At 43.8% G+C, this 27,661-nt stretch overlaps 1 pseudogene; it reads left to right on the top strand.

The window, feature by feature from the left end:
- Positions 1 to 280: 280 nt before the first annotated feature.
- Positions 281 to 15,456, top strand: LOC115140429 (apolipoprotein B-100-like; annotated as a pseudogene).
- Positions 15,457 to 27,661: the final 12,205 nt, after the last annotated feature.

Genomic DNA, 27,661 nt, shown 5'->3' with positions numbered 1-27,661 from the left:
TATGATTGGGGAGTGTAAGCAAATTAAAAAAATAATAATGCTTTCAACTAGTTGTTGTTATTCTCTTTGACATGTGTCTTCTAAATTTGTAATACAGTAAATCATTTGCCTGGATTTCTTGAATCAGAAATGCGCTAAACTAAACTGTTGTTCTGATCTGTCCTCTCTCGAGGTTATGGTGAAGGTGACCACAGATGGTATCTAGATGCATAAAAGGGACAATTTGATCGAGAACAGTGTGAACCTAAACTCCTTCTAACCGGCTGAAGCAACGGCAAAAATGGCGTTCAGTATGGTCCTTCACCACTTCTACCGTGAGACCTGAGTCTGAGTCGGCCACCTGTACACAGTATCCAGTCAAAGCTATCAACTGCCTGTTCTCTCATGCCTTTCTCTCAGGAGTGCGACAAGAGTTCACATGGAGTGAGCATGGAGAGAGATCCGTTACAAACTTCTCTCATGTTGCTGGTATACTGGTTGGCTAATGAACAAGACATAATGGACTGTAAAGGTGAGAGACATTATCAAGGGCCATCCACTTGGAACATGTGTGCTATTGGGAAGACGAACTGTAAAGCTATCTGAAGAAGAAAATGAAGAGACACCAGAAGATTGAATGCCGAGGGAGAGAGGGGGTTGGTCAACTGTGCCCGTATTGGGGTGTCAAGTTGATTGTAGAGGTCTACACACTGCAAAATGTATAGTAATTTAGACTAAGAATGCATTGAGATACTGATATATAATTGTCACGTGATGAGAGAGTTAATGCTAGAATTATGGATAACCAGTGGCGTGCCGTGGGCCTGGGGCCTGGGCCTTCAGTGAGGTCCTACACAGTCCCATCCAAATTAATCCACCTCTTATTACCATCATTATGATGCCATGGCTCTAGACACTATACATTTAGACAGAAACGCACTATAACCAGCTATTGCGTCACCTTGAAATTGACATTTTTTTTCAGAGAATTGCAGGGGAAGAGCACAATACAGTACAGTTCAACTAATATGCAAGAACATAGTCGAGTGCAACAGAGTTATATTAATATTCTTCTTCTATCCATTTCTGGTCCACAAACTTTGAGCTTTAAGTCAAAAAATATATACAGTTCCTGTTTACCCAAAAACATGACACAATCAACATTTCAATATTTCCCTATTTTTCTTCACCTTTTCATTGTGCAGCTCCGTTGCCCTTGCGCGCTTGTTCGTTGAGCTGTAGATCCACTCGGGTGTCCCCAAAAGTTTTCAAAAGCACCATTGCTTGTAAGTGCCCAGCCGTACTTTGGTGTCTCGTTGCTGCCTTGGTTAGACACCTCAAGTTTGCAAAGCCAGTGTGGCTCCAAACACCAAATCGATCACTTGCAAATTATAGGCATTCCCAGCAGTACAGTTTGCAGTGCTTCTCGGAGCCTGTGAGCCATTGATAGCGCTCGTAGTTGGAACTTTGAAAGTGGCGAACGAACCCCTTTCCCGCCTGTGACAGGCTTTGTAGCGTCGGCGTCGGGCGACCTCTCCTTACAATGTCTAACTTTTCTTGAAAAGTTTGTCTTGAGAATGGCGTTATAATTATATCCTCGACCAAATCGATATCTTCTCCTCCTTCCGCCATTGTGGGTTGAAAAAACAGCTTAGTAGTACGCAAATGAATTCGTTTATCAAATTCAGTTTCCTAGTTCTGCATAGACCTGCCCATAGGACTTGCCTCTCAATATTGGTAATCCAATCAAAAGACGTGCACACACTACGCCTGCTAGCTGGCTCCTGTGTAACACCTGTGTAACACAATAGCCAGCTCTAAAGCTGATTGGTTGACACTACATTTTCATTTCCATTCACTTTAAGCTACAAGCGCCTGCACTGTTGATTCTGAAGGCCCGAGGGCAGATTTTAGACCCCTGGCAACACATGATGGCTGAATATGATTGGATAAAAGATATAACATAAAGACCAGCCCTCCAAATCTCAACATGGGGCTGGAAGCAGTGCAACCAAGAGGAAAGCTATGAAATGAAGAGTATAACTCTTACTCTGGGGAATAATTTAATACATATTTGTGGGAAAATATATTTGAAAAAATGTTTATATTCTGATGATGTTTAGGCCAGCAGAGAAGGCCTTGCTGGCCCTGACGGCCCACCACTGTGGATAACTATACTACATGTTCTTGTAAAATCTGCTTGTGCCAATGTGTGCTAAGTTGAGGGTTTGAACGTTTAGTGATAGAACCAACGTGAATCACTGAGCAATGTCATTATACATTTGGGTTGGATTATTAATTGGGTTTTAATTATGATTTGGAAACTGAATGACTTCCCTGACCTATTCCCAATTCCTGACAACATCTCTGATGACGAGGACCCTGAGGATAAGGACCCAGATGTAGAGCTCATGTTACACACTGTGTGTACAAAGTGCACAAAGAGGAGTCTCTGTCAATAGTGTAGGAAAGGTTCTAAACGAGATGGACATTTCCATCACGCTGACCCCTACCACTGGGCTCGTTGTCAGCAAGATTATTGTCCCATTTGCTGTAATAAAGCTTGTTTGTGATGTTAATATATATATTTTAAAATTATTTTCCACATTGACTGTGTTTTGATAAAGAAGGTATTAAACTCAGCAACCCAAAGGAAGGTTGTTTACCGTGAATGTTTGGCACCAGAAGGATGTCTTTTGTTTGTTTAAATAACCACTTGATTAGAATTTTTCGCGACAACCGCCACGCGACGTCCTAAGGACTAGTCAAAAAAAAAGCCCAGAGAAAGTCCTAAAAAGCTCCTGACATGGTCGTCAGTGACGTCTTGAGAACTTACAGGGAACTAGATACAGGTCTCTCAGAGAACGTTTCCTTGGGACCATCATGCAACGTCCTAAGGACTAGTACATTTTAAGTACTGAGAACATCCTCAAAAGGTCCTGACATGGTCCTCAGTGACATCTTGGGAACTTAAAGGGAACTAGACAAAGGTCTCTCAGAGAAGGTTCCCATGAGACCATTGGTGGTCTGTGCCATTTAAGATGAGGGAGGACACTTTTTTATGAGCATTTCTATTACAGCATATTGGATGACAGTCTTTCATGTTCCAGCTCAATGTAACATTAATAGGTTAAGGTCTACTACATGATACTCAAATGTTCATCATGAGGCTGCTACAACCTAGCCTATAAATAAGAGTTCTTCAATGTAGGTGCACAAGTTGAGAGACATTTGAGTAATCAAGGTGACAGACATTGACACATTCAATACCGACTTACACACTCTTTCATGTATCTAGCTGATCCAGGCTGTAGCCATTAGTCCAATACTTGCAAACAAAGTTTCTATTGGACAAATTCAGGTATGTTTATCCCCATTTCGTTACGTTTGCTTCCGTTTAAGAAACGTTTTTCAACAGAATCGCTGGAATGAATACACCCCTGATCACATGCAAACACAGTTCATTCTCATAGCAGCCACATACAAACAGCATGATCCCTTTGATTGTTGTATAATTACTTCTCGCATCTATGCTCTCTCCTCCTCTCACCTTTTCCCTTCGCTTGTGGACTTCAGTGCACAACAACACATCAGCTGTCTGTGACCAGGCAAAAAAAAACTTTACAGGCCTTCATATCATAACCACTAACTGCCTACATAATTGTCACCATATTAGCTAACGTCATGTATATCAGCTACAATCATGCAGTACAGTGTGCAGTCAGCAAGCAGCTTAGCAGTTACACCGACGGGCCCGTGGCAATAAATGAACAGAACCAAAAGCATATATTGACTTGGAACAGTTCCAGTGTTGGATAGCCATAGCCAGCTAAGTAACCTAGCATCCCTCTCTGTTTGAGCCAGGTGTTTGATTAGGCTAAACTAGCTAGCTAGGTACGTGAATGTACAAAAATACACTGCTCAAAAAAATTAAGGGAACACTAAAATAACACATCCTAGATCTGAATGAATGAAATATTCTTATTAAATACTTTTTTCTTTACATAGGTGAATGTGCTGACAACAAAATTACACAAAAATTATCAATGGAAATCAAATTTATCAACCCATGGAGGTCTGGATTTGGAGTCACACTTAAAATTAAAGTGGAAAACCACACTAGAGGCTGATCCAACTTTGATGTAATGTCCTTAAAACAAGTCAAAATGAGGCTCAGTAGTGTGTGTGGCCTCCACGTGCCTGTATGAACTCCCTACAATGCCTGATGAGGTGGCGGATGGTCTCCTGAGGGATCTCCTCCCAGACCTGGACGAAAGCATCTGCCAACTCCTGGACAGTCTGTGGTGCAACATGGCGTTGGTGGATGGAGCGAGGCATGATGTCCCAGATGTGCTCAATTGGATTCAGATCTGGGGAACGGGCGGGCCAGTCCATAGCACCTCTTGCAGGAACTACTGACACACTCCAGCCACATGAGGTCTAGCATTGTCTTGCATTAGGAGGAACCCAGGGCCAACCGCACCAGCATATGGTCTCACAAGGGGTCTGAGGATCTCATCTCGGTACCTAATGGCAGTCAGGCTACCTCTGGCGAGCACATGGAGGGCTGTGCGACCCCCCCAAAGAAATGCCACCCCACACCATGACTGACCCACCGCCAAACCGGTCATGCTGGAGGATGTTGCAGGCAGGAGAACGTTCTCCACGGTGTCTCCAGACTCTGTCACGTCTGTCACATGTGCTCAGTGTGAACCTGCTTTCATCTGTGAAGACCACAGGGCGCCAGTGGTGAATTTGCCAATCTTGGTGTTCTCTGGCAAATGAAAAACGTCCTGCACGGTGTTGGGCTGTAAGCACAACCCCCACCTGTGGACGTCGGGCCCTCATACCACCCTCATGGAGTCTGTTTCTGACCGTTTGAGCAGACACATGCACATTTGGAGCCTGCTGGAGGTCATTTTGCAGGACTCTGGCAGTGCTCCTCCTGCTACTCCTTGTACAACGGCGGAGGTAGCGGTCCTGCTGCTGGCTTGTTGCCCTCCTACGGCCTCCTCCACGTCTCCTGATGTACTGGCCTGTCTCCTGGTAGTGCCTCCATGCTCTGGACACTAACACTGACAGACACAGCAAACCTTCTTGCCACAGCTCGCATTGATGTGCCATCCTGGATGAGCTGCACTACCTGAGCCACTTGTGAGGGTTGTAGACTCCGTCTCATGCTACCACTAGAGTGAAAGCACCACCAGCATTCAAAAGTGACCAAAACATCAGCCAGGAAGCAAAGGAACTGAGAAGTGGTCTATGGTCCCCACCTGCAGAACCACTCCTTTATTGGCGGTGTCTTGCTAATTGCCTATAATTTCCACCTGTTGTCTATTCTATTTGCACAACAGCATGTGAAATGTATTGTCAATCAGTGTTGCTTCCTAAGTGGACAGTTTGATTTCACAGAAGTGTGATTGACTTGGAGTTACATTGTGTTGTTTAAGTGTTCCCTTTTATTTTTTTTATTTTAGAGCAGAGTATATATTAAATATAGCTCTCTCTCTCTCTCTCTTGCTTCTCCTTCATTTGTGAAGAAATTAGAAATTAGAATTTGTTCAAATCGGTTCAACTACTCATCACATTTTATGCACTGCAGTGCTAGCTAGCTGTAGCTTATGCTTTCCGTACTAGATCCTTTGATTTGGTGGACAACATGTTAGTTCATGCTGCCAGAGCTCTGACAGGTTGGAGGACAACCTCCGGAAGTTGTCATAATTACGGTGTAAGTCTTTGGAAGGGGGTGAGAACCACAAGCCTCCTAGGTTTTGTATTGAAGTCAATGTACCCAGAGGAGGACGGAAACTAGCTGTCCCCCGGCTACACCCCAGTGCTACACTACAGAGTGCTGTTGACCCTACTTTAGACCTTCATTGCAAAACTGTGTTTTAATACATTTTTTGGTGACGTGAATATATTTAGTATAGTTTTAACTAAAAACTATAACTTTTTCAGTGTTTCACTATTTTAATTTTATTGAAATTCACTGAAGATGGTCCTCCCCTTCCTCCTCTGAGGAGTCTCCACTGCTTAGGGCCATCACACAACGTCCTAAGGACTAGTAAATTAAAAGTCCCGAGAACGTCCTCCAAAGTTCCTGACATGGTCCTCAGTGATGTCCTGGTAACCCAGAGGAAACTGACCAGCTCTGTTGAAAACATCTCTGCTTATGACAGGTAATGCATGTTGTTTTCTGCAGTTTCTGATTACAAACCGTTCCAATAACCGATAAATATAATTAAGGACACAGCAAACAAATGACTGTAATACAATTTCTTTTTTTAACATTTAGCCACTCAACTAACCCAGTGGTTCCCAAACTTTTATAGCCCCGTACCCCTTCAAACGTTCAACCTCCAGCTGCGTACCCCCTCTAGCACTAGGGCCAGCGCACTCTCAAATATTGTTTTTTGCCATCATTGTAAACCTGCCACACACACACTATAATGTTACATTTACTTTAACATAAGAATGAGTGTGAGTTTGTCACAACCCGGCTTGTGGGAAGTGACAAAGAGCTCTTACAGGACCAAGGCACAGATAATAATAATCAATCATTTTGCTCTTTATTTAACCATCTTACAAATAAAACCTTATTTGTTCATCGAAAATAGTGAATAACTCACCACAGGTTAATGAGAAGGGTGTGCTTGAAAGGATGTACAGTACATAACTCTGCAATGTTGGGTTGCATTGGAGAGAGTCTCAGTCTTAAATAGTTTTCCACACACAGTCTATGCCTGTATTTAGTTTTCATGCTAGTGAGGGCTGAGAATCCACTCTCACATGGATACGTGGTTGCAAAGGGCATCAGTGTCTTAACAACGCGATTTTCCAAGGCAGGATACTCTAAGCGCAGCCCAATCCAGAAATCTGGCAATGGCTTCTGATTAAATTCAATTTTCACAGAAGCACTTTTTGAAATTTCGATGAGGCTCTGTTGTTCAAATATTGGTAAGTGGACTGGAGGCAGGGCCTGAAAGGGATAACGAATTTGACATTATCCATAAGCTTGAGTTCATTTGCACACAGAAATCATACAATGATGGAAAGACCTGTGTGTTGTCATTGTTAATGCAGACAGAGAAGAGCTCCAACTTCTTAATCATAGCCTCAATTTTGTCCCGCATATTGAATATAGTTGCTGAGAGTCTCTATAATCCTAGATTCAGATAATTCAGGTGAGGAAAAACATCACCCAGATAGGCCAGTACTGTGAGAAAGTAGTCATCATGCAAGCGGTCAGACAAGTGAAAATTATGGTCAGAAAATAAAATTTTAAGCTCTTCTCTCAATTTAAAAAAAACATATCAAGAGGCGCAGTATTGACAACCAGTGCACTTCTGTATGTTGTAAAAGCATTAAATGGTCGCTGCCCATGTCATTGTATAGTGCAGAAAATACACGAGAGTTCAGTGGCCTTGCTTTAATAAAGTTAACCATTTTCACTATCGTGTCCAAAACGTATATCAAGCTGGCAGCAAGAGCCACTCGGTGGATGTTGCAGTGTACCCAAGTGGCGTCGGGAACAAATGCTTGCATGTGCATTACCACTCCACTGTCTCACTGCCATGGATTTTGCGCCATCAGTACAGAAACTAACAAGAGCAGCAGCTACATTTGGCTACATGCGGACCGTAGTGGAATTCCTGCGAGAGAGTAACGGTTAATGTGATTGGATGTTCATTATTTGACTAGGCTACCTGTATTTGACATTGTGTTGTTATTTTGCTGAACACTAGATAGTTTAATTTTATTTTTGGCAGTGAAATGAGGCTCCTCAGATGAGAAAAAAAACTCCCCCAAATGTATAGCCCGGTTTGAAAATATAAATGGACTGTTTAAAAATGTGAATCACTTGTCTGAAGTCAGTACAGCCGATTGCCAACTTCTGTCTGTAGCATCTAAACAGTTTGGACTATACACGAATATCACCCCTCTGTTGAAATGTGAGGCTCTCACGAACATGTACATGTCTCTTTATTTTGCTGTAGGATGCCCACAGGCCTCCCAAGACTCATCTGAAGTTCCCCAGGTAGAGGGTGAAAATATGAATGGAAGTATATATGGAGTAGAGGTCGACCGAGTATGATTTTTCAACGCCGATACCGATACCGATTATTGGAAGACAAAAAAACGCTGATACCGATTTTTAAAATGTGTATATATAAATGTGTATATATACATGTGTATATGTATACACATACTTGTAATAATGCAACAATACTGAATGAACACTTTTATTTTAACTTAATATAATACATATTATGGGCTTTTGGATGGGTGTTCTTAAGGTGATTCCACAGGTTGGTGGTATTTTTTTACTTAGCCGTTGCTGACCCCAAGCTTATATCTTTAGCACAAATAAGACACCTTGCTTTCCCTGGTGCCAATTCCGTGTAATAGTCCCACACTGGTGCTCTGCTTTTCTCTGCCATCTGTAAAACACACACACAGCTCTGAAGTCACAATGATACTGGAGACAGGAGACAAATACTGTTTGAATAAAAATATAGTTTAACCTGTTGCTTCTACCCGGGACGCTTGCGTCCCAACTAGAGCTCTGGAAATGCAAATGCGCTACGCTAAATGCTAATAGTATTAGTTAAAACTCAAAAGTTCATTAAAATACACATGCAGGGTATCGAATTAAAGCTACACTCGTTGTGAATCCAGGCAACAAGTCAGATTTTTAAAATGCTTTTCGGCGAAAGCATGAGAAGCTATTATCTGATAGCATGCAACACCCCAAAAGACCCACAGGGGACGTAAACAAAATAATTAGCATTTCGGCGTTACACAAACCGCACAATAAAATAGAAAACATTCATTACCTTTCACCATCTTCTTTGTTGGCACTCCTAGATGTCCCATAAACACTATTTGGGTCTTTATTTCGATTAAATCGGTCCATATAAAGCCTAGATATCGTTATATGTAGACTGTGTGATAAACGAAAAACATCGTTTCAAAACGTAACGTCATTTTTTTTTAAAATTCAAAAAGTCGACGATAAACTTTCACAAAACACTTCGAAATACGTTTGTAATGCAACTTTAGGTATTAGTAAACGTTAATAAGCGATAAAATTCATCAGGAGGCGATGTAAAGATTATTAGCTGTCCGTCTGGAAAAATGTCCGGCTAGAAACTCAACGAAAATATCCGGTCCTAGACCGGATTAGATACGGTGTCCTGTATGTGTTTGACCAAGAAAAAACTCGAAGGGAAATGACAAGACTCTAGACACCCTGTGGAAGCTGTAGGTACTGCAACCTCAGTCAATTAATTGTGGTTCACGTTTATCAATGGGTTCAAGTAGCGCATGGATATATTTTCCCCATTTTCAGTGATCAGTTTTTCCTGTGCTTTTCGATGTAAATGCCGTTCTGGTAAAGCCACAGCAGTGATTTAACCAGTTTTTTAAACGTCTGAGTGTTTTCTATCCACACAGACTAAGCAAATGCATATACTATATTCCTGGCATGAGTAGCAGGGCGCTGAAATGTTTCGCGATTTTTAACAGAATGTTCAAAAAAGTAGAGGGTCGACTGAAGAGGTTAAGTTGCCTGTGATGAATGTTGAAAACAAAAACTGTAATTTCTATATGCAGGAAATCCTATTTTAATAATGGACATGGTAAGAATTGACTACCAAAGTGCGAGTCATAATTCCCATGACACCTAGCAAAATCTGAAAAGCGGTTCCTTCATTCATTTATTCCATAGGATATTTTTAGATTCACTTAAAATAAGGTCTGTGTTTTGTGTAGGCTTACACCACCTTGCCAATTTTATAACTGTGTAGATATCCATAGGACAAGGTAACTCTGATCAATATTAGCAAGTGCAAGCTAACTAGCTAAATTGCCATACATGTTTAATGATTTTCGACCTGTCCCCAAATTAATGTCATTGGTTCAGAGTTTGTTTTGATATTTTAACCTGCGTGTCGTGATCGCGTTTGGTGTGGGGGGACAAAATAAATGTATGCACGATGGCGCACGCGCGTATCCGGTTTGGGTTCGGTGTCAGTTTCTTTTTTTTATCTGTTCTTTAGTATTTATATGTTTGACTACTGTTACTTTTACTTCACTGCAGTCCTAAAGAAAATAATGTACTTTTTTACTCAATACATTTCCCATGACACTCAAAAGTACTCGTTACATTTTCAATGCTTATCAGGGCAGGAAAATGGTCCAATTCACTCACTTATCAAGAGAACATCCCTGGTCATCCCTACTTCCTCTGATCTGGAGGACACACTAAACACAAATGCTTCATTTGTAAGTGATGTCTGCATGTTTTATTGTGCCCCTGGCTATCCATAGAAAAGAAAAGAAAAATTGTGCCGTCTGATTTGCTTTTTATTATTATTTTTTAAAAATTGTACCCCTTTTTTCTCCCCAATTGTTGTAGTAGCTACTATCTTGTCTCATCGCTACAACTCCCGTACGGGCTCGGGAGAGACGAAGGTTGAAAGTCATGCGTACACCGTGCACCTGGCAACCTTGGTTAGCGCTCACTGCGCCCGGCCCGCCACAGGAGTCGCTGGTGCGCGATGAGACAAGGACATCCCTACCGACCTAGGCCAGTTGCTCCCGGTCGTGGCCGGTTTACGACAGAGCCTGGGCACGAACCCAAGGACTCTGATGGCACAGCTGGCGCTGCAGTACAGCGCCCTTAACCACTGCGCCCAGTGGTTTTTGCAATTTTGCATTTTCTTTTGATACTTAAGTATATTTAAAACCAAATACTTTTAGACTTTTACTCAATAAGTATTTTTCTGGGTGATTTTAACTTTTGTGAGTCACTTTGCATCAAGGCATCTTTACTTTTACTGAAGTATGACAATTGCGTACTTTTTCCACCAATGGACTTAGACCACTTATGATGAGATCACCGTTCAGTATCAGGTCTACTTGCCAGTTTCCTTACTCAACAGTCACACTTGTTCAATCTGTACTTATTGCTCCCCTCTTGGTAATACATTTAATTGTAATGTTACTAATTTATACCCCATTCTTTTTAGTGGCAAAGAGGTTCAAGAACTTCAGGAGATTTGTGTACGAGTATGAAGTCAAGACCCTTAATGGTGTAAATGGAGCTACCAGCCTCAAGAATGGCCCAAAAGTCACCTGCAAGGTACGTGACAGACAGCTGAGCCCAGAGCCCTTAATCAACTCTTCAGTGCTTTCACTCAACTTCCCTTATAGAATGGAACATTAAATTGACAGTCCTCTGACCATCCCTTTTCTCCTTCTTCTCACAGGTCGAAATCGATGTGCTCCAAACATGCAGTTTTATCCTGCGCACCACAGAGACAGGGATTTACACACCTTTTCAATTTCTTTATAACTATCACGTTTGAAGGTAAGACCCAGGTGAAGTGACAAAAGTTTATTAATTCGAACACGGGCAGGCAAAGGTACGGGACGGCAGGCAGGCTCAGGGTCAGGTCAGGCAGAGGTCGGTAATCCAGAGTAGTGGGCAATGGTACAGGACGACAGGCAGGCTCAGGGTCAGGGCAGGCAGAAAGGAAAAGAACAGGAAAACTAGAAAACAGACAAGGCAGGAGCAAGGGGGGAAACGCTGGTAGGTTTGTGGAACAAAACTAACTGGTAACAGACAAACAGAGAACACAGGTATAAATACACAGGAGAAAATGGGGAAGATGGGCAACACCTGGAGGGGGGTGGAGGCAATCACAAAGACAGGTGAAACAGGTCAGGGCATGACAATAACCCTTCATGGCAGAATAAAAGTCGACAAAATAAGTAGTTACCTAGATGATCTCCCTTTCCTGAACAGGAACTCCCTGAAGGTCATGGTTGAGGGACAGAGGTGTGAAACTCTTCCCTGAGGAGGATGAGACCACCACCATCTTGAACATCAAAAGAGGAATTGTCTCTGCCTTAATCGTGCATGCTTTGGAGGAGGAGAAGAACAAGGACATGGTAAGAGCTGACAACAGTAATTTCCTCACCTGCCAACTCACTGCCAATTATTCAGTGACCTAACATAACAGTCATAAGGTCCATATAGGTCTGGTCATCAAGACAATTGGATTTTGTGTGTGATATATCAGGGTGATAAATACCAAACAACAAGTTGTTAGAATGACACCACCATATATAAAGCTGCAGGTCAAAGTCCTTAATAGCCTTGTCTCAAGACAGAGCACAGGAGGAGCCATTCTATCTATTATATGGAGTTGACCATTCTGGATCTATATACTATTTATAGCCTTTTTAGTAACAGTCGTGAAAAGGAAACACAGATACCAAAGCATATTGTGTAAACCTAATAATCTATACTTCCTCTCCTGAAATGGATGTATGACCTCGCTAAAGTCCTGTAGCTCACTTCATCACTTCACCTTCTTGTTTACAAAGCTCTGTTCCACAAGTTTCCAACATACCTCACTTCCCTTTTGAAATCTAAAAATATGAGATGCCAACCCCCCTCGCAGTGTTTGTTAACTCTTGAGGTCCCACAACATTTGGTAAATCCGCCTTTATCTTTAATGCATTACAGTTATGGAATACCTTACAAAACAAATGACACCTGGATTCCCTAGTGCCGATGGGACAATTTAAAACTGCTAAAGGAGTTCACTGAAGTGTGCAGTTGTTTCAATTGATTATTCCAACTTGATGTAATTACCTGATGTAATGTATTTATAGCTTTCTTGTAGTTTTTATATATATATTTTGTTGTTGCTGTATTGATGTAATTTGTGTCCTCAGGGCACTATTGTAAATGAGATAGTGGTCTCAATTGGGTTCCCCTGAATAAATAAAAGTTGTTAAAATAAATAATAATATTTGACTCTTACAAAAACTTTCACAACTTTCAGGCCACCCTTCATGGAGTGTGACACCGACTTCGCCGTTAACTCCAGGGAAGACATAGCCACTGACGTCACCGTCACCAGACACCTGTCCAAATGCGACAGCTTCATTGCCCAGAAGGATCACAGCAGCCCCCTGGATATCATCTCTGGCATGGTAAGAGGAGGAAAAAAAACAAATTTGATGGCGATCCTTTACAAAAAAACATTTGGTAATTATTTGATTAAGCATTACATTTGAATATAATATAATAGTTGTATTAATTTACACCATAAACCAACCAAGAATGTTGTTCCTGACAAAGTGTTTGATTCTGGTTCCCCATCAACAGCAATACCCACTGTCCAAGCTGATCAGCAGCACCCAGACTTGCAACTACAAGTTTGACAGTCAGAAGAAGCACATGACTGCTGGATCCTGCACTGAGAAGCACATATTCCTGCCTTTCTCCCACCAGTAAATCCAGACAATTAAAAATCTGTTTTTCCAGTGAATAGCATACTGAGTCTGCAATAATGGTAGCCAACATATGATCCTGGCCAGTTTGTCATTCATTAAATGTTCTTCCATCCTCTTTCCCAAATGACTGAGTATGGAGTGTCAACACTGGTGAAACAGACTGACTCTCCTAGAGACTAGCAAGAACAACGAAAGAGCCTTCAACCACAGTGAGAATTTCCTCTCATAGTTCCTTTTACTGTTCAACCTTAAAAACTTGACAACTCAGCTTTTACCAAAATTATGAAAAGTATGTGTACTGTACCAGGCGACTATTACAACATTTCTTCCATTTTACTCTCTGAAGATGAAGCCAACCTCAAGGGTCTGCCCATGGAGGCTGCTGAGGACAAAGCTGTCGTCCAAACCGCAAATGCTGCTCTTGCCACCATGAGGGAACAGAACACCCATACCAGACCAACCAGGGCCACCAGCGTGCCAGCACCTTCCAGAGACTCGTGGCCAAACTCTGTGGACTGAAGGGTGACACTATGAGCCCCGCCGTCCCCGAGATGGTGTCCGTGTCGCGAGTGCAGCAGCGCCATGCTCCAGCACCTTAGGACCTTTGGGACTGAATCTATTGAGGTTGACACTGCCGTCTATGCCCTTGGACTCCTGCCCCACCCCTCCCGCCTCCTGGTCAAAGACATGCTCAGCATGGCTCAGTACAAACAGAGCAAGCCCATCATGTTTTCTCAAGGAAAAGTTGTCAGAAAGAAAGTCCAAAATGTATACTGTACTTGGTTAATGATGGTTACAGACAATGACTTATGGTTTCAGTTTAGTTGAATAAACATTGTGGTCCAAATGTTCATTGCCACCCTCTTGTTTTGTGTTACTAGGCTCTACCAGGCTGAGGGCAAAGTCACCCCAGAGATCACAGCTGTGTCTGAGTTCCTCGCCTCCCTTCTGGCTGCTGAATGCACTGGAGAGAAGGATCTGACATTCCTGACCCTGAGGGTATGTTGTTGCTCAACCAATCAGCTTCTTCCCACCTAATCACATGGCATGGAAAGTTCGACATCATTGCTTGTTTATCTGAATCTCTCTTTATGTAATGGCGTCCAGGTTGTTGGAAACATTGGAGGCCATGGAGGCTGCCGACGCCACCATGAAGACCACCCTGCGGAAGTTCATGAGACAGTCCGCCACAACCCTGCAGGTGCAGCTCACCTCCATCCAGGCCTTCAGACGCCTGTCTGTGACCGATGAGGTAAACTATATGCAAAAATATCAATAAAATGGGCCTGTATTCAAAAAGTGTCTCTGAGAAAAGTGATGATCTGGGATCACATACCCCCTTATCCATATGTTATTCATTATGATCTAAAAGGGCAAACTGATCCTATATCACCACTCCTACTGTGAAACTCTTTGTGAATAAGGGTTCTCCGCTGATATACTGTAGCACACATTCTCCTTTCTCGAATGCATTGACTTATTAGCTGCCATTTTGTTTTCATTTCCAGGTTTGCTCTAACCTCCATTGAGTGAGCTCACATGCTAAGGGTGCCGTGCAGAAGAGACTGGCAGCCTACCTGATTCTGATGAGGACACCTGAGGCAAGTGACCTGGAGCTGGTGAAGAAAATACTGAAGGCATCGATGCAGGAGCAGAAACCAGAGGTCCAGGAGCAGAATGCGCAGGTCAAGGCCTTTGTGACCTCTCACATCTACAACATCATCCACTCCAATGACCCCGAGACCTTGAAGTATGTATAACCATCTTCTGAAAGAGACTGTCATAATATTGACCACCAAACCAGTCAACTAAGGGTGGCAGTGGTTAGAGCGTTGGATCAGTAACCAAAAGGTTGCTGGATCGAATCCCCGAGCTAACAAGGCAAAAAATCTGACATTTTGCCCCTGAACAAGGCAGTTAACCCACTCATCCCCGTAGGCCGTCATTGTAAATAAGAATTTGTTAACTGACTTGCCAAGTTAAAAGGATCTGCCCATTTTTTTAAATTTTCGCCTAAAATGACATACCCAAATCTAACTGCCTGTAGCTCAGGACCTGAGGCAGGGATATGTATATTCTTGATACCATTTGAAAGGAAACACTTTTAAGTTTGTGGAAATGTGAAATGAATGTAGGAGAATATAACACATTATATCTGGTAAAAGATAATACAAAGAAAACATGCGTTGTTTTGTATTTTTTTTGTACCATCATCTTTGAAATGCAATAGAAAGGCCATAATGTATTATTCCAGCTCAGGTGATATTTAGATTTTGGCCACTAGATGGCAGCAGTGTATGTTGAAAGTTTTAAACTGATCCAATGAAACATTGTATTTCTCTTCAAAATGTTGTTTCAAGACTGCCCAAATGTGCCTAATTGGTTTCTTAATCAATTTTAAGCTCATAACTGTACACTCTTCTCAAACAATGGCATGGTATTCTTCCACTGTAATAGCTACTGTAAATTGGACAGTTAGATTAACAAGAATTTAGACTTTCTGCCAACATCAGATACAGTGAGGGAAAAAAGTATTTGATCCCCTGCTGATTTTGTACGCTTGCCCACTGACAAAGAAATGATCAGTCTATAATTTTAATGGTAGGTTTATTTGAACAGTGAGAGGCAGAATAACAAAAAAAATTCCTGAAAAACACATGCCAAAAATGTTATAAAGCATATGGTCTCACAGGGAGTTCCCCTATGGGATCGCCTTGCCATAACAGGTTTTAAGGACCAAAAAACTGACAGCTGTGCCATATAAATGGCAAAATAGTTGGGAAGAGATTTTCGATTGCAAGGGCTGCGTACTGGCGGCAGGGAAGTCAGGCAGAGGAGAGCAAAAACTGGGTTTTCAACGGAGCAGTTTAATACATATGTAACGCTCGTCTGTGATGGAAGAAGAGGAGGACCAGTGTGGTAAGTGTCCATATTGTTTTAATACGAATACTGAACATTGAACAACGTGAACATCTCTTCCCTCTGCTCAAACCTTCTCCAACCTATCTCCTGATTCTGCCTCCTCAACCCTCCTCTCCTCCCTTTCTGCATCCTTTGACTCTCTATGTCCCCTATCCTCCAGGCCGGCTCGGTCCTCCCCTCCCGCTCCGTGGCTCGACGACTCATTGCGAGCTCACAGAACAGGGCTCCGGGCAGCCGAGCGGAAATGGAGGAAAACTCGCCTCCCTGCGGACCTGGCATCCTTTCACTCCCTCCTCTCTACATTTTCCTCCTCTGTCTCTGCTGCTAAAGCCACTTTCTACCACTCTAAATTCCAAGCATCTGCCTCTAACCCTAGGAAGCTCTTTGCCACCTTCTCCTCCCTCTTGAATCCTCCTCCCCTCCCCCTCCTCCCTCTCTGCAGATGACTTCATCAACCATTTTGAAAAGAAGGTCGACGACATCCGATCCTCGTTTGCTAAGTTAAACGACACCGCTGGTTCTGCTCACACTGCCCTACCCTGTGCTCTGACCTCTTTCTCCCCTCTCTCTCCAGATGACATCTCGCGTCTTGTGACGGCCGGCCGCCCAACAACCTGCCCGCTTGACCCTATCCCCTCCTCTCTTCTCCAGACCATCTCCGGTGACCTTCTCCCTTACCTCACCTCGCTCATCAACTCATCCCTGACCGCTGGCTACGTCCCTCCCGTCTTCAAGAGAGCGAGAGTTGCACCCCTTCTGAAAAAACCTACACTCGATCCCTCCGATGTCAACAACTACAGACCAGTATCCCTTCTTTCTTTTCTCTCCAAAACTCTTGAACGTGCCGTCCTTGGCCAGCTCTCCCGCTATCTCTCTCAGAATGACCTTCTTGATCCAAATCAGTCAGGTTTCAAGACTAGTCATTCAACTGAGACTGCTCTTCTCTGTATCACGGAGGCGCTCCGCACTGCTAAAGCTAACTCTCTCTCCTCTGCTCTCATCCTTCTAGACCTATCGGCTGCCTTCGATACTGTGAACCATCAGATCCTCCTCTCCACCCTCTCCGAGTTGGGCATCTCCCGGCGCGGCCCACGCTTGGATTGCGTCCTACCTGACAGGTCGCTCCTACCAGGTGGCGTGGCGAGAATCCGTCTCCTCACCACGTGCTCTCACCACTGGTGTCCCCCAGGGCTCTGTTCTAGGCCCTCTCCTATTCTCGCTATACACCAAGTCACTTGGCTCTGTCATAACCTCACATGGTCTCTCCTATCATTGCTATGCAGACGACACACAATTAATCTTCTCCTTTCCCCTTCTGACGACCAGGTGGCGAATCGCATCTCTGCATGTCTGGCAGATATATCAGTGTGGATGACGGATCATCACCTCAAGCTGAACCTCGGCAAGACGGAGCTGCTCTTCCTCCCGGGAAGGACTGCCCGTTCCATGATCTCGCCATCACGGTTGACAACTCCATTGTGTCCTCGTCCCAGAGCGCTAAGAACCTTGGCGTGATCCTGGACAACACCCTGTCGTTCTCAAATAACATCAAGGCGGTGGCCCGTTCCTGTAGGTTCATGCTCTACAACATCCGCAGAGTACGACCCTGCCTCACACAGGAAGCGGCGCAGGTCCTAATCCAGGCACTTGTCATCTCCCGTCTGGATTACTGCAACTCGCTGTTGGCTGGGCTCCCTGCCTGTGCCATTAAACCCCTACAACTCATCCAGAACGCCGCAGCCCGTCTGGTGTTCAACCTTCCCAAGTTCTCTCACGTCACCCCGCTCCTCCGCTCTCTCCACTGGCTTCCAGTTGAAGCTCGCATCCGCTACAAGACCATGGTGCTTGCCTACGGAGCTGTGAGGGGGACGGCACCTCACTACCTCCAGGCTCTGATCAGGCCCTACACCCAAACAAGGGCACTGCGTTCATCCACCTCTGGCCTGCTCGCCTCCCTACCACTGAGGAAGTACAGTTCCCGCTCAGCCCAGTCAAAACTGTTCGCTGCTCTGGCCCCCCAATGGTGGAACAAACTCCCTCACGACGCCAGGACAGCGGAGTCAATCACCACCTTCCGGAGACACCTGAAACCCCACCTCTTTAAGGAATACCTAGGATAGGATAAAGTAATCTTTCTCCCCTCCCCCCTTAAAAGACCTAGATGCACTATTGTAAAGTGGCTGTTCCACTGGATGTCATAAGGGGAAAGCACCAATTTGTAAGTCGCTCTGGATAAGAGCGTCTGCTAAATGACTTAAATGTAAATGTAAATGAACAAAAACAATAACGACAAAACGAACAGTCCTGAACGGTGAAGCAAAACACAGAACAGAAAATAATCATCCTCAAATCAAGGGTGAAAACAGGCTGCCTAAGTATGGTTCTGCCTCTGATTGAGAACCATACCAGCTGCCTCTGATTGAGAACCATACCAGGCCAAACACAGAAATACCAACTCATAGAAAAACAAACAGACAACGCACCCAACTCACGCCCTTATCATACTAAAACAAAGACATAACAAAAGAACTAAGGTCAGAACGTGATAGTACCCCCCCCCCGAAAGGTACGGACTCCGGCCGCAAAACCTGAACCTATATGGGAGGGTCTGGGTGGGTGTCTGTCCGCGGTGGCGGCTCTGGCGCGAGACGTGGACCCCAACCTACCATAGTCTTTGCCGCCTCTTTACCCGCCTCCATGGCCTCTTTAGAGCGGCGACCCTCTCCGCCGACCTCAGACTGGGGACACTAGCAACGGGTCCCGAATGGACGGGAGATTCCAGCAGCACGGGACAGGCGGGAGACTCCGGCAGCTCCGGAGTGAAGGGCTATTCCTGCAGCGCCGGAGTGACAGGCGGCTCTGGCAGCTCCTGACAGCTCAGGACAGACGGGCCACTCTGGCAGCTCATGACAGACGGGCCACTCTGGCAGCTCAGGACAGACGGGCCACTCTGGCAGCTCAGGACAGACGGGCCACTCTGGCAGCTCAGGACAGACGGACCACTCTGGCAGCTCAGGACAGACGGGCCACTCCGGCAGCTCAGGACAGACGGACCACTCTGGCAGCTCAGGACAGACGGGCCACTCCGGCAGCTCAGGACAGACGGGCCACTCCGGCAGCTCAGGACAGACGGGCCACTCTGGCAGCTCAGGACAGACGGGCCACTCTGGCAGATCAGGACAGACGGGCCACTCCGGCAGATCAGGACAGACGGGCCACTCCGGCAGCTCAGGACAGACGGGCCACTCCGGCAGCTCAGGACAGACGGGCCACTCTGGCAGCTCAGGACAGACGGGAGACTCTGACAGCGCTGAGCAGGCAGGAGCACCTGTAGGGAAGAGACGGAGACACAGCCGGGTGCGGGGGGCTGCCACCGGAGGGCTGGTGCGTGTTCTCAATCAGGGACAACGATTGACAGCTGCCTCTGAGAACCATACCAGGCCAAACACAGAAATACCAACTCATAGAAAAACAAACATAGACAACCCACCCAACTCACGCCCTGACCATACTAAAACAAAGACATAACAAAATAACTAACATCAGAACGTGACAACATAAAACCACCGGCATCCAGAAAAAACAATCATTGGGTTCAAAACCCGTCGCACACCAGATAAACGTGCACATGCACTTAGAAAAAACAATTCCGGACAAGGACATCGACATGTGGTGAACAGATAGTTAAATACACAACATGTAATGAGGGAGTTGAAATCAGGTGTGTGGGAAGAGAAGACAAAACAAATGGAAAATGAAAAGTGGATCGAGGATGGTTAGAAGACCGGTGATGTCGACCGCCGAACGCCGCCCGAACATGGAGAGGAACCTGACATCGATGTACCCATTCCATGGCACATGTTTTATGAATTGATATGCAAAACAACGCCGGATTCAAAACTTGCAACCAATAGAATGTTATATGTATGGGGAATAAAATCTTCCCAGCTCTGCAGATTTTGCTGTGAGCAGGCGGAGTCATTAGATCATTTATTTTGGTATTGTCCATATGTAGCTCGTTTTTGGTCAGAGGTCCAGGAATGGCTGAAGAATTGCAACATTTGCCTAGAACTAACGCTGCAGATAGCAATACTGGGTGATTTAAAAGCCATGGTCAATCAAGCAATAGTATAATAATTATTTTATCAAAAATGTTTATTTTTTCAATTTACAATCTGTAGAAGCTATGAGAATAGAAAGGTTCAGTACTTTTGTGAAGCATCACAGCATAGTTGAAAAATATATGGCAAATAGAAATCCATTTGGGATTATCTTGAGAGATAGATGGGAGGGGTTGAATGGAGCTGAAGGGTGGAACTTCATCCACCTCTGGCCTGCTCGCCTCCCTACCACTGAGGAAGTACAGTTCCCGCTCAGCCCAGTCAAAACTGTTCGCTGCTCTGGCCCCCCAATGGTGGAACAAACTCCCTCACGACGCCAGGACAGCGGAGTCAATCACCACCTTCCGGAGACACCTGAAACCCCACCTCTTTAAGGAATACCTAGGATAGGATAAAGTAATCCTTCTCACCCCCCTTAAAAGACCTAGATGCACTATTGTAAAGTGGCTGTTCCACTGGATGTCATAAGGTGAAAGCACCAATTTGTAAGTCGCTCTGGATAAGAGCGTCTGCTAAATGACTTAAATGTAAATGTAAATAACCAATGTAAAACATAAGGGGTCTGTAAAATGTATATAGGGTCAGAGTTTTTATGAAAAAGCACAGTTGCAAATAGAAATCAAACTGGATGGACATCAGAAATAGAGGAAGGATTAAAAACAAACCAAATATAACTATTGTAAAATAGATTGTGTCTGTAAAATGTGGATAAGATGTATAAACTGAAGGTAGAAGCCTAAGTGTTTTGGGGGGGAATTGGGGGAAGGGTGGTAGGGTTTGCGGGGAATAATAAAGGTATGTTCTTATGTATATATGTATGTGTATGTGTATATGTATGTATATGGATATATATATATTTACCCCCCAAAAATATGGGGGATTGGAAATGATGCAGAAAATTAAATAGATGGAAACAACAATCTCTCCGCAATATTAAACTGATCCACCCCTTTAAAAAAAAGTAAATTGTTAAATGTATTTTTAAACCATCGACATGATTAGACACAATAATGTGACTGTATGGAGATGATCACAGGCTTCCTGTTTGTCCACTGACTGATCCGCAGCACAGCCGAGAGGTTGGTGCTGGCTGTGGGCCTCATTCTCTGCAACATCTCCTGCTTGTGGTGCCTCATCTTCCTGGCCAACCCACAGGGTGAGTGAGGATGAATAGTAACTCAATTGTTCTCTCCGCAGATGGCCATTTTGTATATTGTTGGTTTGTGTTTTCAGCTAGATCAAACAATGTAGCCTACACTCTCAGAAAGAAATAGTGCTATGTAGCACCATTTGTCACTGTCGGAGAACCCCCTGAAAATAGGCTCCAGATAAAACCCTGTCGTGACGTTGTATTGGTTAATGTGGCGACTGCTCATCGAATGATTATAAGTTTTAATTACGTGATTAACTGAATCTAGCAATTATTAACCCGGGGCACCATGGGAAAATAGTTGTTATTGAGTTTCTATTTCCCAAATTAACTCAAAGAATATTAGAATATCGATTTTACAACAGCCGCTAATTAATCAGTTACTTCTATTAGTCTCATAATCTGAATGTCGTATAGCCCTTGAATCTTCACGGACCCAGGTCCCATTAATGAATTTGTGCCACACCAATCTTAATTGAATATTTATTTACTAAAAAGCTAAAATGATGATAAAAGATACACATAGACAAAACACATTATAGGCTATTGATTAGAACTTAGTATAATGGGCCAACACACTATGGCGCGTGTTTTACCCACAATGGGAATTTCAAAAGAGAGAAAAAGTACACAAGAGAAATATACATTGCGTGAATTTGTCAGCTATGCTATTCTAACCCTAGCCTTGCCTCAAACTGCCCCCCTCATGGGTCAGAATATATAATGATGTATTTACTGTGGTGATGATCTCCGGGGATTCTCTGCGTGGACCATTCCGTTGTACGATGACTCACTGCTCCTGTGCGCCTCATTGCTCGTCCTCCCGGTATTCGTGTCCTTTGTGGCTTAGGAGTCTGTTACCTCACCCCTTTCTCTGGAAGGGGTCTTCTGAGGACAGACAGCTCTGTAGCTCAGAGCTCACAGCATAGGAATGAAACCCTTTAGATACCACGATTCGATGGGAGATGGAGGCTAGATGGTTCGACTTGAATTCACCCTCATCCGTAGCTTGGGTAGAAAAGGATTTGTTTGTCCTCAAACTTGCGTTGCGTTCTGGGTTGGTTTGACTTTTCAGACCTTGCTGCACGTAGTCTTATCGTAAAATCTATACTCACAAGTTTTATACCCTTGGGTCAGAAGTGGGCATAACCGCCTTTAGGGCAATTCTCTGGGCGTACCAAGTTAATGAGGCAAGGATTAGCTTTTCTCAAATCCAATTTTAGACAACTAACTTAACATTAAATCTTCCCCAAAACATTCTCTTTGATTTGGATATTTTCCATACAACGTACAATGTGTAAACATCAAACATATATTAGGAAAACCCTTCACATTACAATGTTTTTGTACTAACGTCATCTATTAACCTTTAATACAGAACAAAAATGACATCTTTTCATAGTCCACCTATCGTCATGGCCAACATTGTGGCTGACGGAAACCATTGTTACAAAGTCCCTTTATTTCATGTTTAATGTTCTGAGGTTGGTTCTCCATAGTGACAGGACAAAGGAATTTGTCTGTGGCCTGAGATTTACAAGGGGTGTGGGGCCATAACCCCCCCCCCCCATGTCTTCAGACCCACAGCTCTCTCCTCTTGTGGTTGAGAGATAATCTGTAGGGTTGGAGTCTCCTGTAACCTGACCTGATCAAGAGAGTCAAATAGAACCCTAATGGGTTCCAAATAAAGGGTGCTATTTGGAACCAAAAAGTGCCACATAGCACTTTTTTTCTGAGAGTGTACTCATACAAGGGTGTCATTTTCAGAGCTATTACCACACACCAAATGGGAAACCTTAAAATATAAATGACATCAACAAATATGTGTAGTAAAATGTGCCAAAAATGAATTTACGTAAAGTTATTCAGTTTCCAAAGACTAAATCTGACTAAATCTCTCTCTCTCTCACACACACATGCACGCATGCACGCACAAACACACAGGCTTTGGGACTTCGTCGGTGTGCCCTAGGTGTTTCTCTTCTCCAAAACCACTGCGGAAAAGTCTCAAGGTGAGCAATGGTACCCTCTAGAGGACGCCTTGGAGTATAGCTGTCTGTAGTTGAATTCCAGTACACTAAACCACTGTTATTTTCATTAGGCACCAAACTAATCAAAGTGAAACAGGGAGGGATAACCTAGACTTGTCCACTAAGAAACCCTTCTTTTAATTTTCAGTTGCTTAACATTTTTCATTTTGTTCCCTAATGAACATCTTGATTCATCCATAATTTACTTATTGAGAGTAGATTTCCCACCCCTCAGCAGTTTATCAAACCAGTGGGCTTTCAAAGACTTTAGAAAGGCAGGGCAGGATTTGATTATAGGTCTGTAACAGTTTGGGTCTAGTATGTCACCTCCTTTGCAGAGGGGGATGACCGCGGCAGCTTTCCAATCTTTAGGGATCTCGGACGAAATGAAAGAGAGGTTGAACAGACTGGTAATAGGGCTTGCAACAATGGCGGCGGATAATTTTAGAAAGAGAGGGTCCAGATTGTCTAGCCCAGCTGATTTGTACAGGTTTTGCAGCTCTTTCAGAACATCTGTGATCTGGATTTGGGTGAAGGAGAAGCTGGGGAGGCTTGGGCAAGTAGCTGTGAGGGGTGCAGAGCTGTTGGCCAGGGTTGGGGTAGCCAGGAGGAATGCATTTCCAGCCGGTGGTGACCATGTCACCTAGCCTCAGTGCAGTGGACAGCTGGGAGGAGGTGCTCTTGTTGCTCCATCGACTTTAGTGTCCCATTTAGAGCTACAGGATGCAAATTTCTTTTTGATAAAGCTAGCCTTTACTTTCCTGACTGACTGTGTGTATTGGTTCCTGACTTCCCTGAACAGTTGCATATCGTGGGGACTATTCGATGCTATTGCAGTCCGCGACAGGATGTTTTTGCTGGTCAAGGGCAGTCAGGTCTGGAGTGGCATCCTCGACTGATGGGATGAGGTCAATATCCTTCCAGGATACATGGGCCAGGTCAATTTAAAAGGCCTGCTGTTTTAGGGAGAGTTTGACAGTGATGAGGGGTGGTCTTTTGACCGCGGACCCATAGCGGATGCAGGCAATGAGGCAGTGATTGCTGAGATCCCGATTGAAAACAGCAGAGGTGTATTTGGAGGGCAAGTTGGTCAGGATAATATCTATGAGGTTGTCCATGTTTACGGATTTAGGGTTGTACCTGGTGGTTTCCTTGATGATTTGTGTGAGATTGAGGGCATCTAGCTTAGATTGTAGGACTGCTGGGGTGTTAAGCATATCCCAGTTTAGGTCACCTAACAGAACGAACTCTGAAGATAGATGGGGGGCAATCAATTCACATATGGTGTCCCGGGCACAGGTGTGACCTGGGGGGGGTCTATAACAGGCGGCAACAGTGAGAGACTTATTTCTGGAGAGATAATTTTTTTTAAATAAGAAGCTTCAACTGTTTGGGCATAGACCTGGAAAGTATGACAGAACTTTGCAAGCTATCCCTGCAGTAGATTGCAACTCCTCCCCCTTTGGCAGTTCTATCTTGACAGAAAATATTGTAGTTGGGAATGGAAATCTCAGAATTTTTGGTGGCCTTCCTAAGCCAGGATTCAGACACGGCAAGCTAAAGCAGTGAGTAAAACAAATTTAGGGACTAGGCTTCTGATGTTAACCTGTTGAATCTAGGGTCTATTTTTTGGGGGGGAAAAATAACATTCCCAAAGTAAACAGGCTATTTTTCAGGACCAGAAAAGTTCATATTTATATCCCAAAATCGTATTTTACATTGGTGCGTTACGTTCAGTAGTTCCAAAACATGCAGTGATATTGCAGAGAGCCACATGAATTCACAGAAATACTCATTATAAATGTTGATGAAAATTCAAGTGTTATGCATGGAACTTTAGATACACTTCTCCTTAATGAAACCGCTGTGTCAGATATCAAAAAAACTTTACTGAAAAAGCATAATCTGAGAACGGCACTCAGAGCCCAAATCAGCCAGAGAAATATCCGCCATGTTGGGTAGTCAACAGAAGTCAGAAATAGCATTATAAATATTCACTTACCTTTGATGACCTTCATCATAATGCACTCCCAGGAATCACAGTTCCACAATAAATGCTTGTTTTGTTCGATAATGTCCATCATTTATGTCCATTTATGTCCAATAGCTTCTTTTTTTAGGGTGTTTGGTAAACAAATCCAAAATCGCGCTCAGGTCCAGTCAGACGAAAACTTCAAAAAGTTATAGTCAAAGAAACTTGTCAAACTAAGTATAGATTCAATTCTTAGGATGTTTTTATCATAACTGTTCCAACTGGAGAATTCCATTGTTTGTAGAAAAGCAACGGAACCAGAGATACCTCTCATGTGAAGGCGAGTGACTGAGAACGAGGCTGCTGGAAGACCCCTTAGTCACACAGCTCCCATCCGGCACCGCTTCACACGAGAAGACTGAAACAACGTTCTAAAGACGGTTGACATCTAGTGGAAGCATTAGGAGGTGCAAAATAACCCATATCCCACTGTAAATTCGATAGGGGCCGAGTTCAAGAACTACAAACCTCAGATTTCCCACTTCCTGTTTGGATTTTTTTCTCAGGTTTTTGCCTGCCATATGAGTTCTGTTACACTCACAGACATCATTCAAACAGTTTTAGAAACTTCAGAGTGTTTTCTATCCAGAACTAATAATAATATGCATATATTAGCATCTGGGACTGAGTAGGAGGCAGTTCACTCTGGGCACGCTATTCATCCAAATGTAACAATGCTGCCCCCTATCCCAAAGAAGATTTATACTACACTTAATTAAATTAGAACAAGTTGTAACATAACTCAATGATCTGATCAAAATCATCACAAACGCATTAGGAAGACATCTGAAACGCTTTTAGATAGCAAGATAACTTACTGTATGTTTCTTTTGAATAGTCATTGTCCTCACACTATTTTTTTATGAAACTACATAGACTGTAATTTCTTATGAACAGTGCTGTGGTAAGAAGGAAGATTGTGGTAATAAAACTGGCAAAACTTATTTTATTTTAGAAATTTTAACATAATCTGTGCAAAATCTCAGGTTGCTCATTATGCCTGCATTGGCCCACTTGTTGGGTACCGCTGAGTACCACAACACACCAGCAGGGGTCACTGTGGCCCTGTGTGATTCCTACGACGCTGGTCGATCTGACGACCCACTGAGAGGTGGGCTGAGATAATGATCGGGTGGGGCTAAGGGAGCCAGGGGGTGTGCTCGTTCCCGAAGACCAGTCCCACTGTGATTGCCCTCTCATTGAACCCGTTTCCACACCGGGGAGTAACCAAGAGGACGGAGTGATGGACATTTGGCACGTGGTCAATGAAATTGGGATATTTTCAATTGTAGTGTACTGCTGGACCTACCTGAGCCAGCTCTTCTCGCAGGAGCAGTCTGACCATACAGTAACCCGGCCGATCGGGATCAGAAGTTTAGAAAACGTCACATGTCATGGCTGAGTAATAGTCGGTGAGTTAGTTCCTTCCCCTACATACCCAATCCCCCACTGCAAAAAAAAGAACAGAATAAAAAAACAGGTTAAGAAATGTAAACAATAGGTAATTGCAGCACAGTGCAGTCTGTTACTGGATGTGTGAACTTTGAATGAACTCTAAGCTTTGTTTTCAGACAGGGAGGGCGACGGGGCAGGTTGGAGTCGATGGCAGGGCATCTGGGAGGGGGGCCCAAATATGCAGAAGGATGAGAGGAGGGGGTTGCTAGATTTTTTTGCAAGCTCATCCCCCATGAATGACCGAAATGTGACCGTGGGGGGGGGTGTAAGCGAGAAATTTAGAAGATGTGCTGCTGCAACGCGGATGTTTGACAGTGCAGCCCAGCATAGTGTCATCGTGTTCAGAATGGTTGAGCAGCACAGGAGGGACCCATGTTCCACCAATAGCCTTCTACAGGTAAATCAAGTGCAATGGCAACAGGAGCCACAATTATTGCCATAATGCTACATTTCTACATCTCTCTACCTATATAACTCACTTATCAGTTAACATGACCCCTCTTCTGTTTAGGGAATAACAAAATTATATTCAATGAATTTACTGCCTTTTCGTAAGACCTTCATATAGGATTTCAGTGTGTCAAGTGTCTATGAACAGACCAACGGGTCTGGCTTTCATCTGAACTTTCGAGCTACCACAGGTTCACAAAATATTAAA

This window comes from Oncorhynchus nerka, linkage group LG13 (genome assembly GCF_034236695.1).
Source record: "Oncorhynchus nerka isolate Pitt River linkage group LG13, Oner_Uvic_2.0, whole genome shotgun sequence".
In the NCBI taxonomy this organism is placed as follows: Eukaryota; Metazoa; Chordata; class Actinopteri; order Salmoniformes; family Salmonidae; genus Oncorhynchus; species Oncorhynchus nerka.
This window is presented reverse-complemented; position numbering and strand designations above follow the sequence as displayed.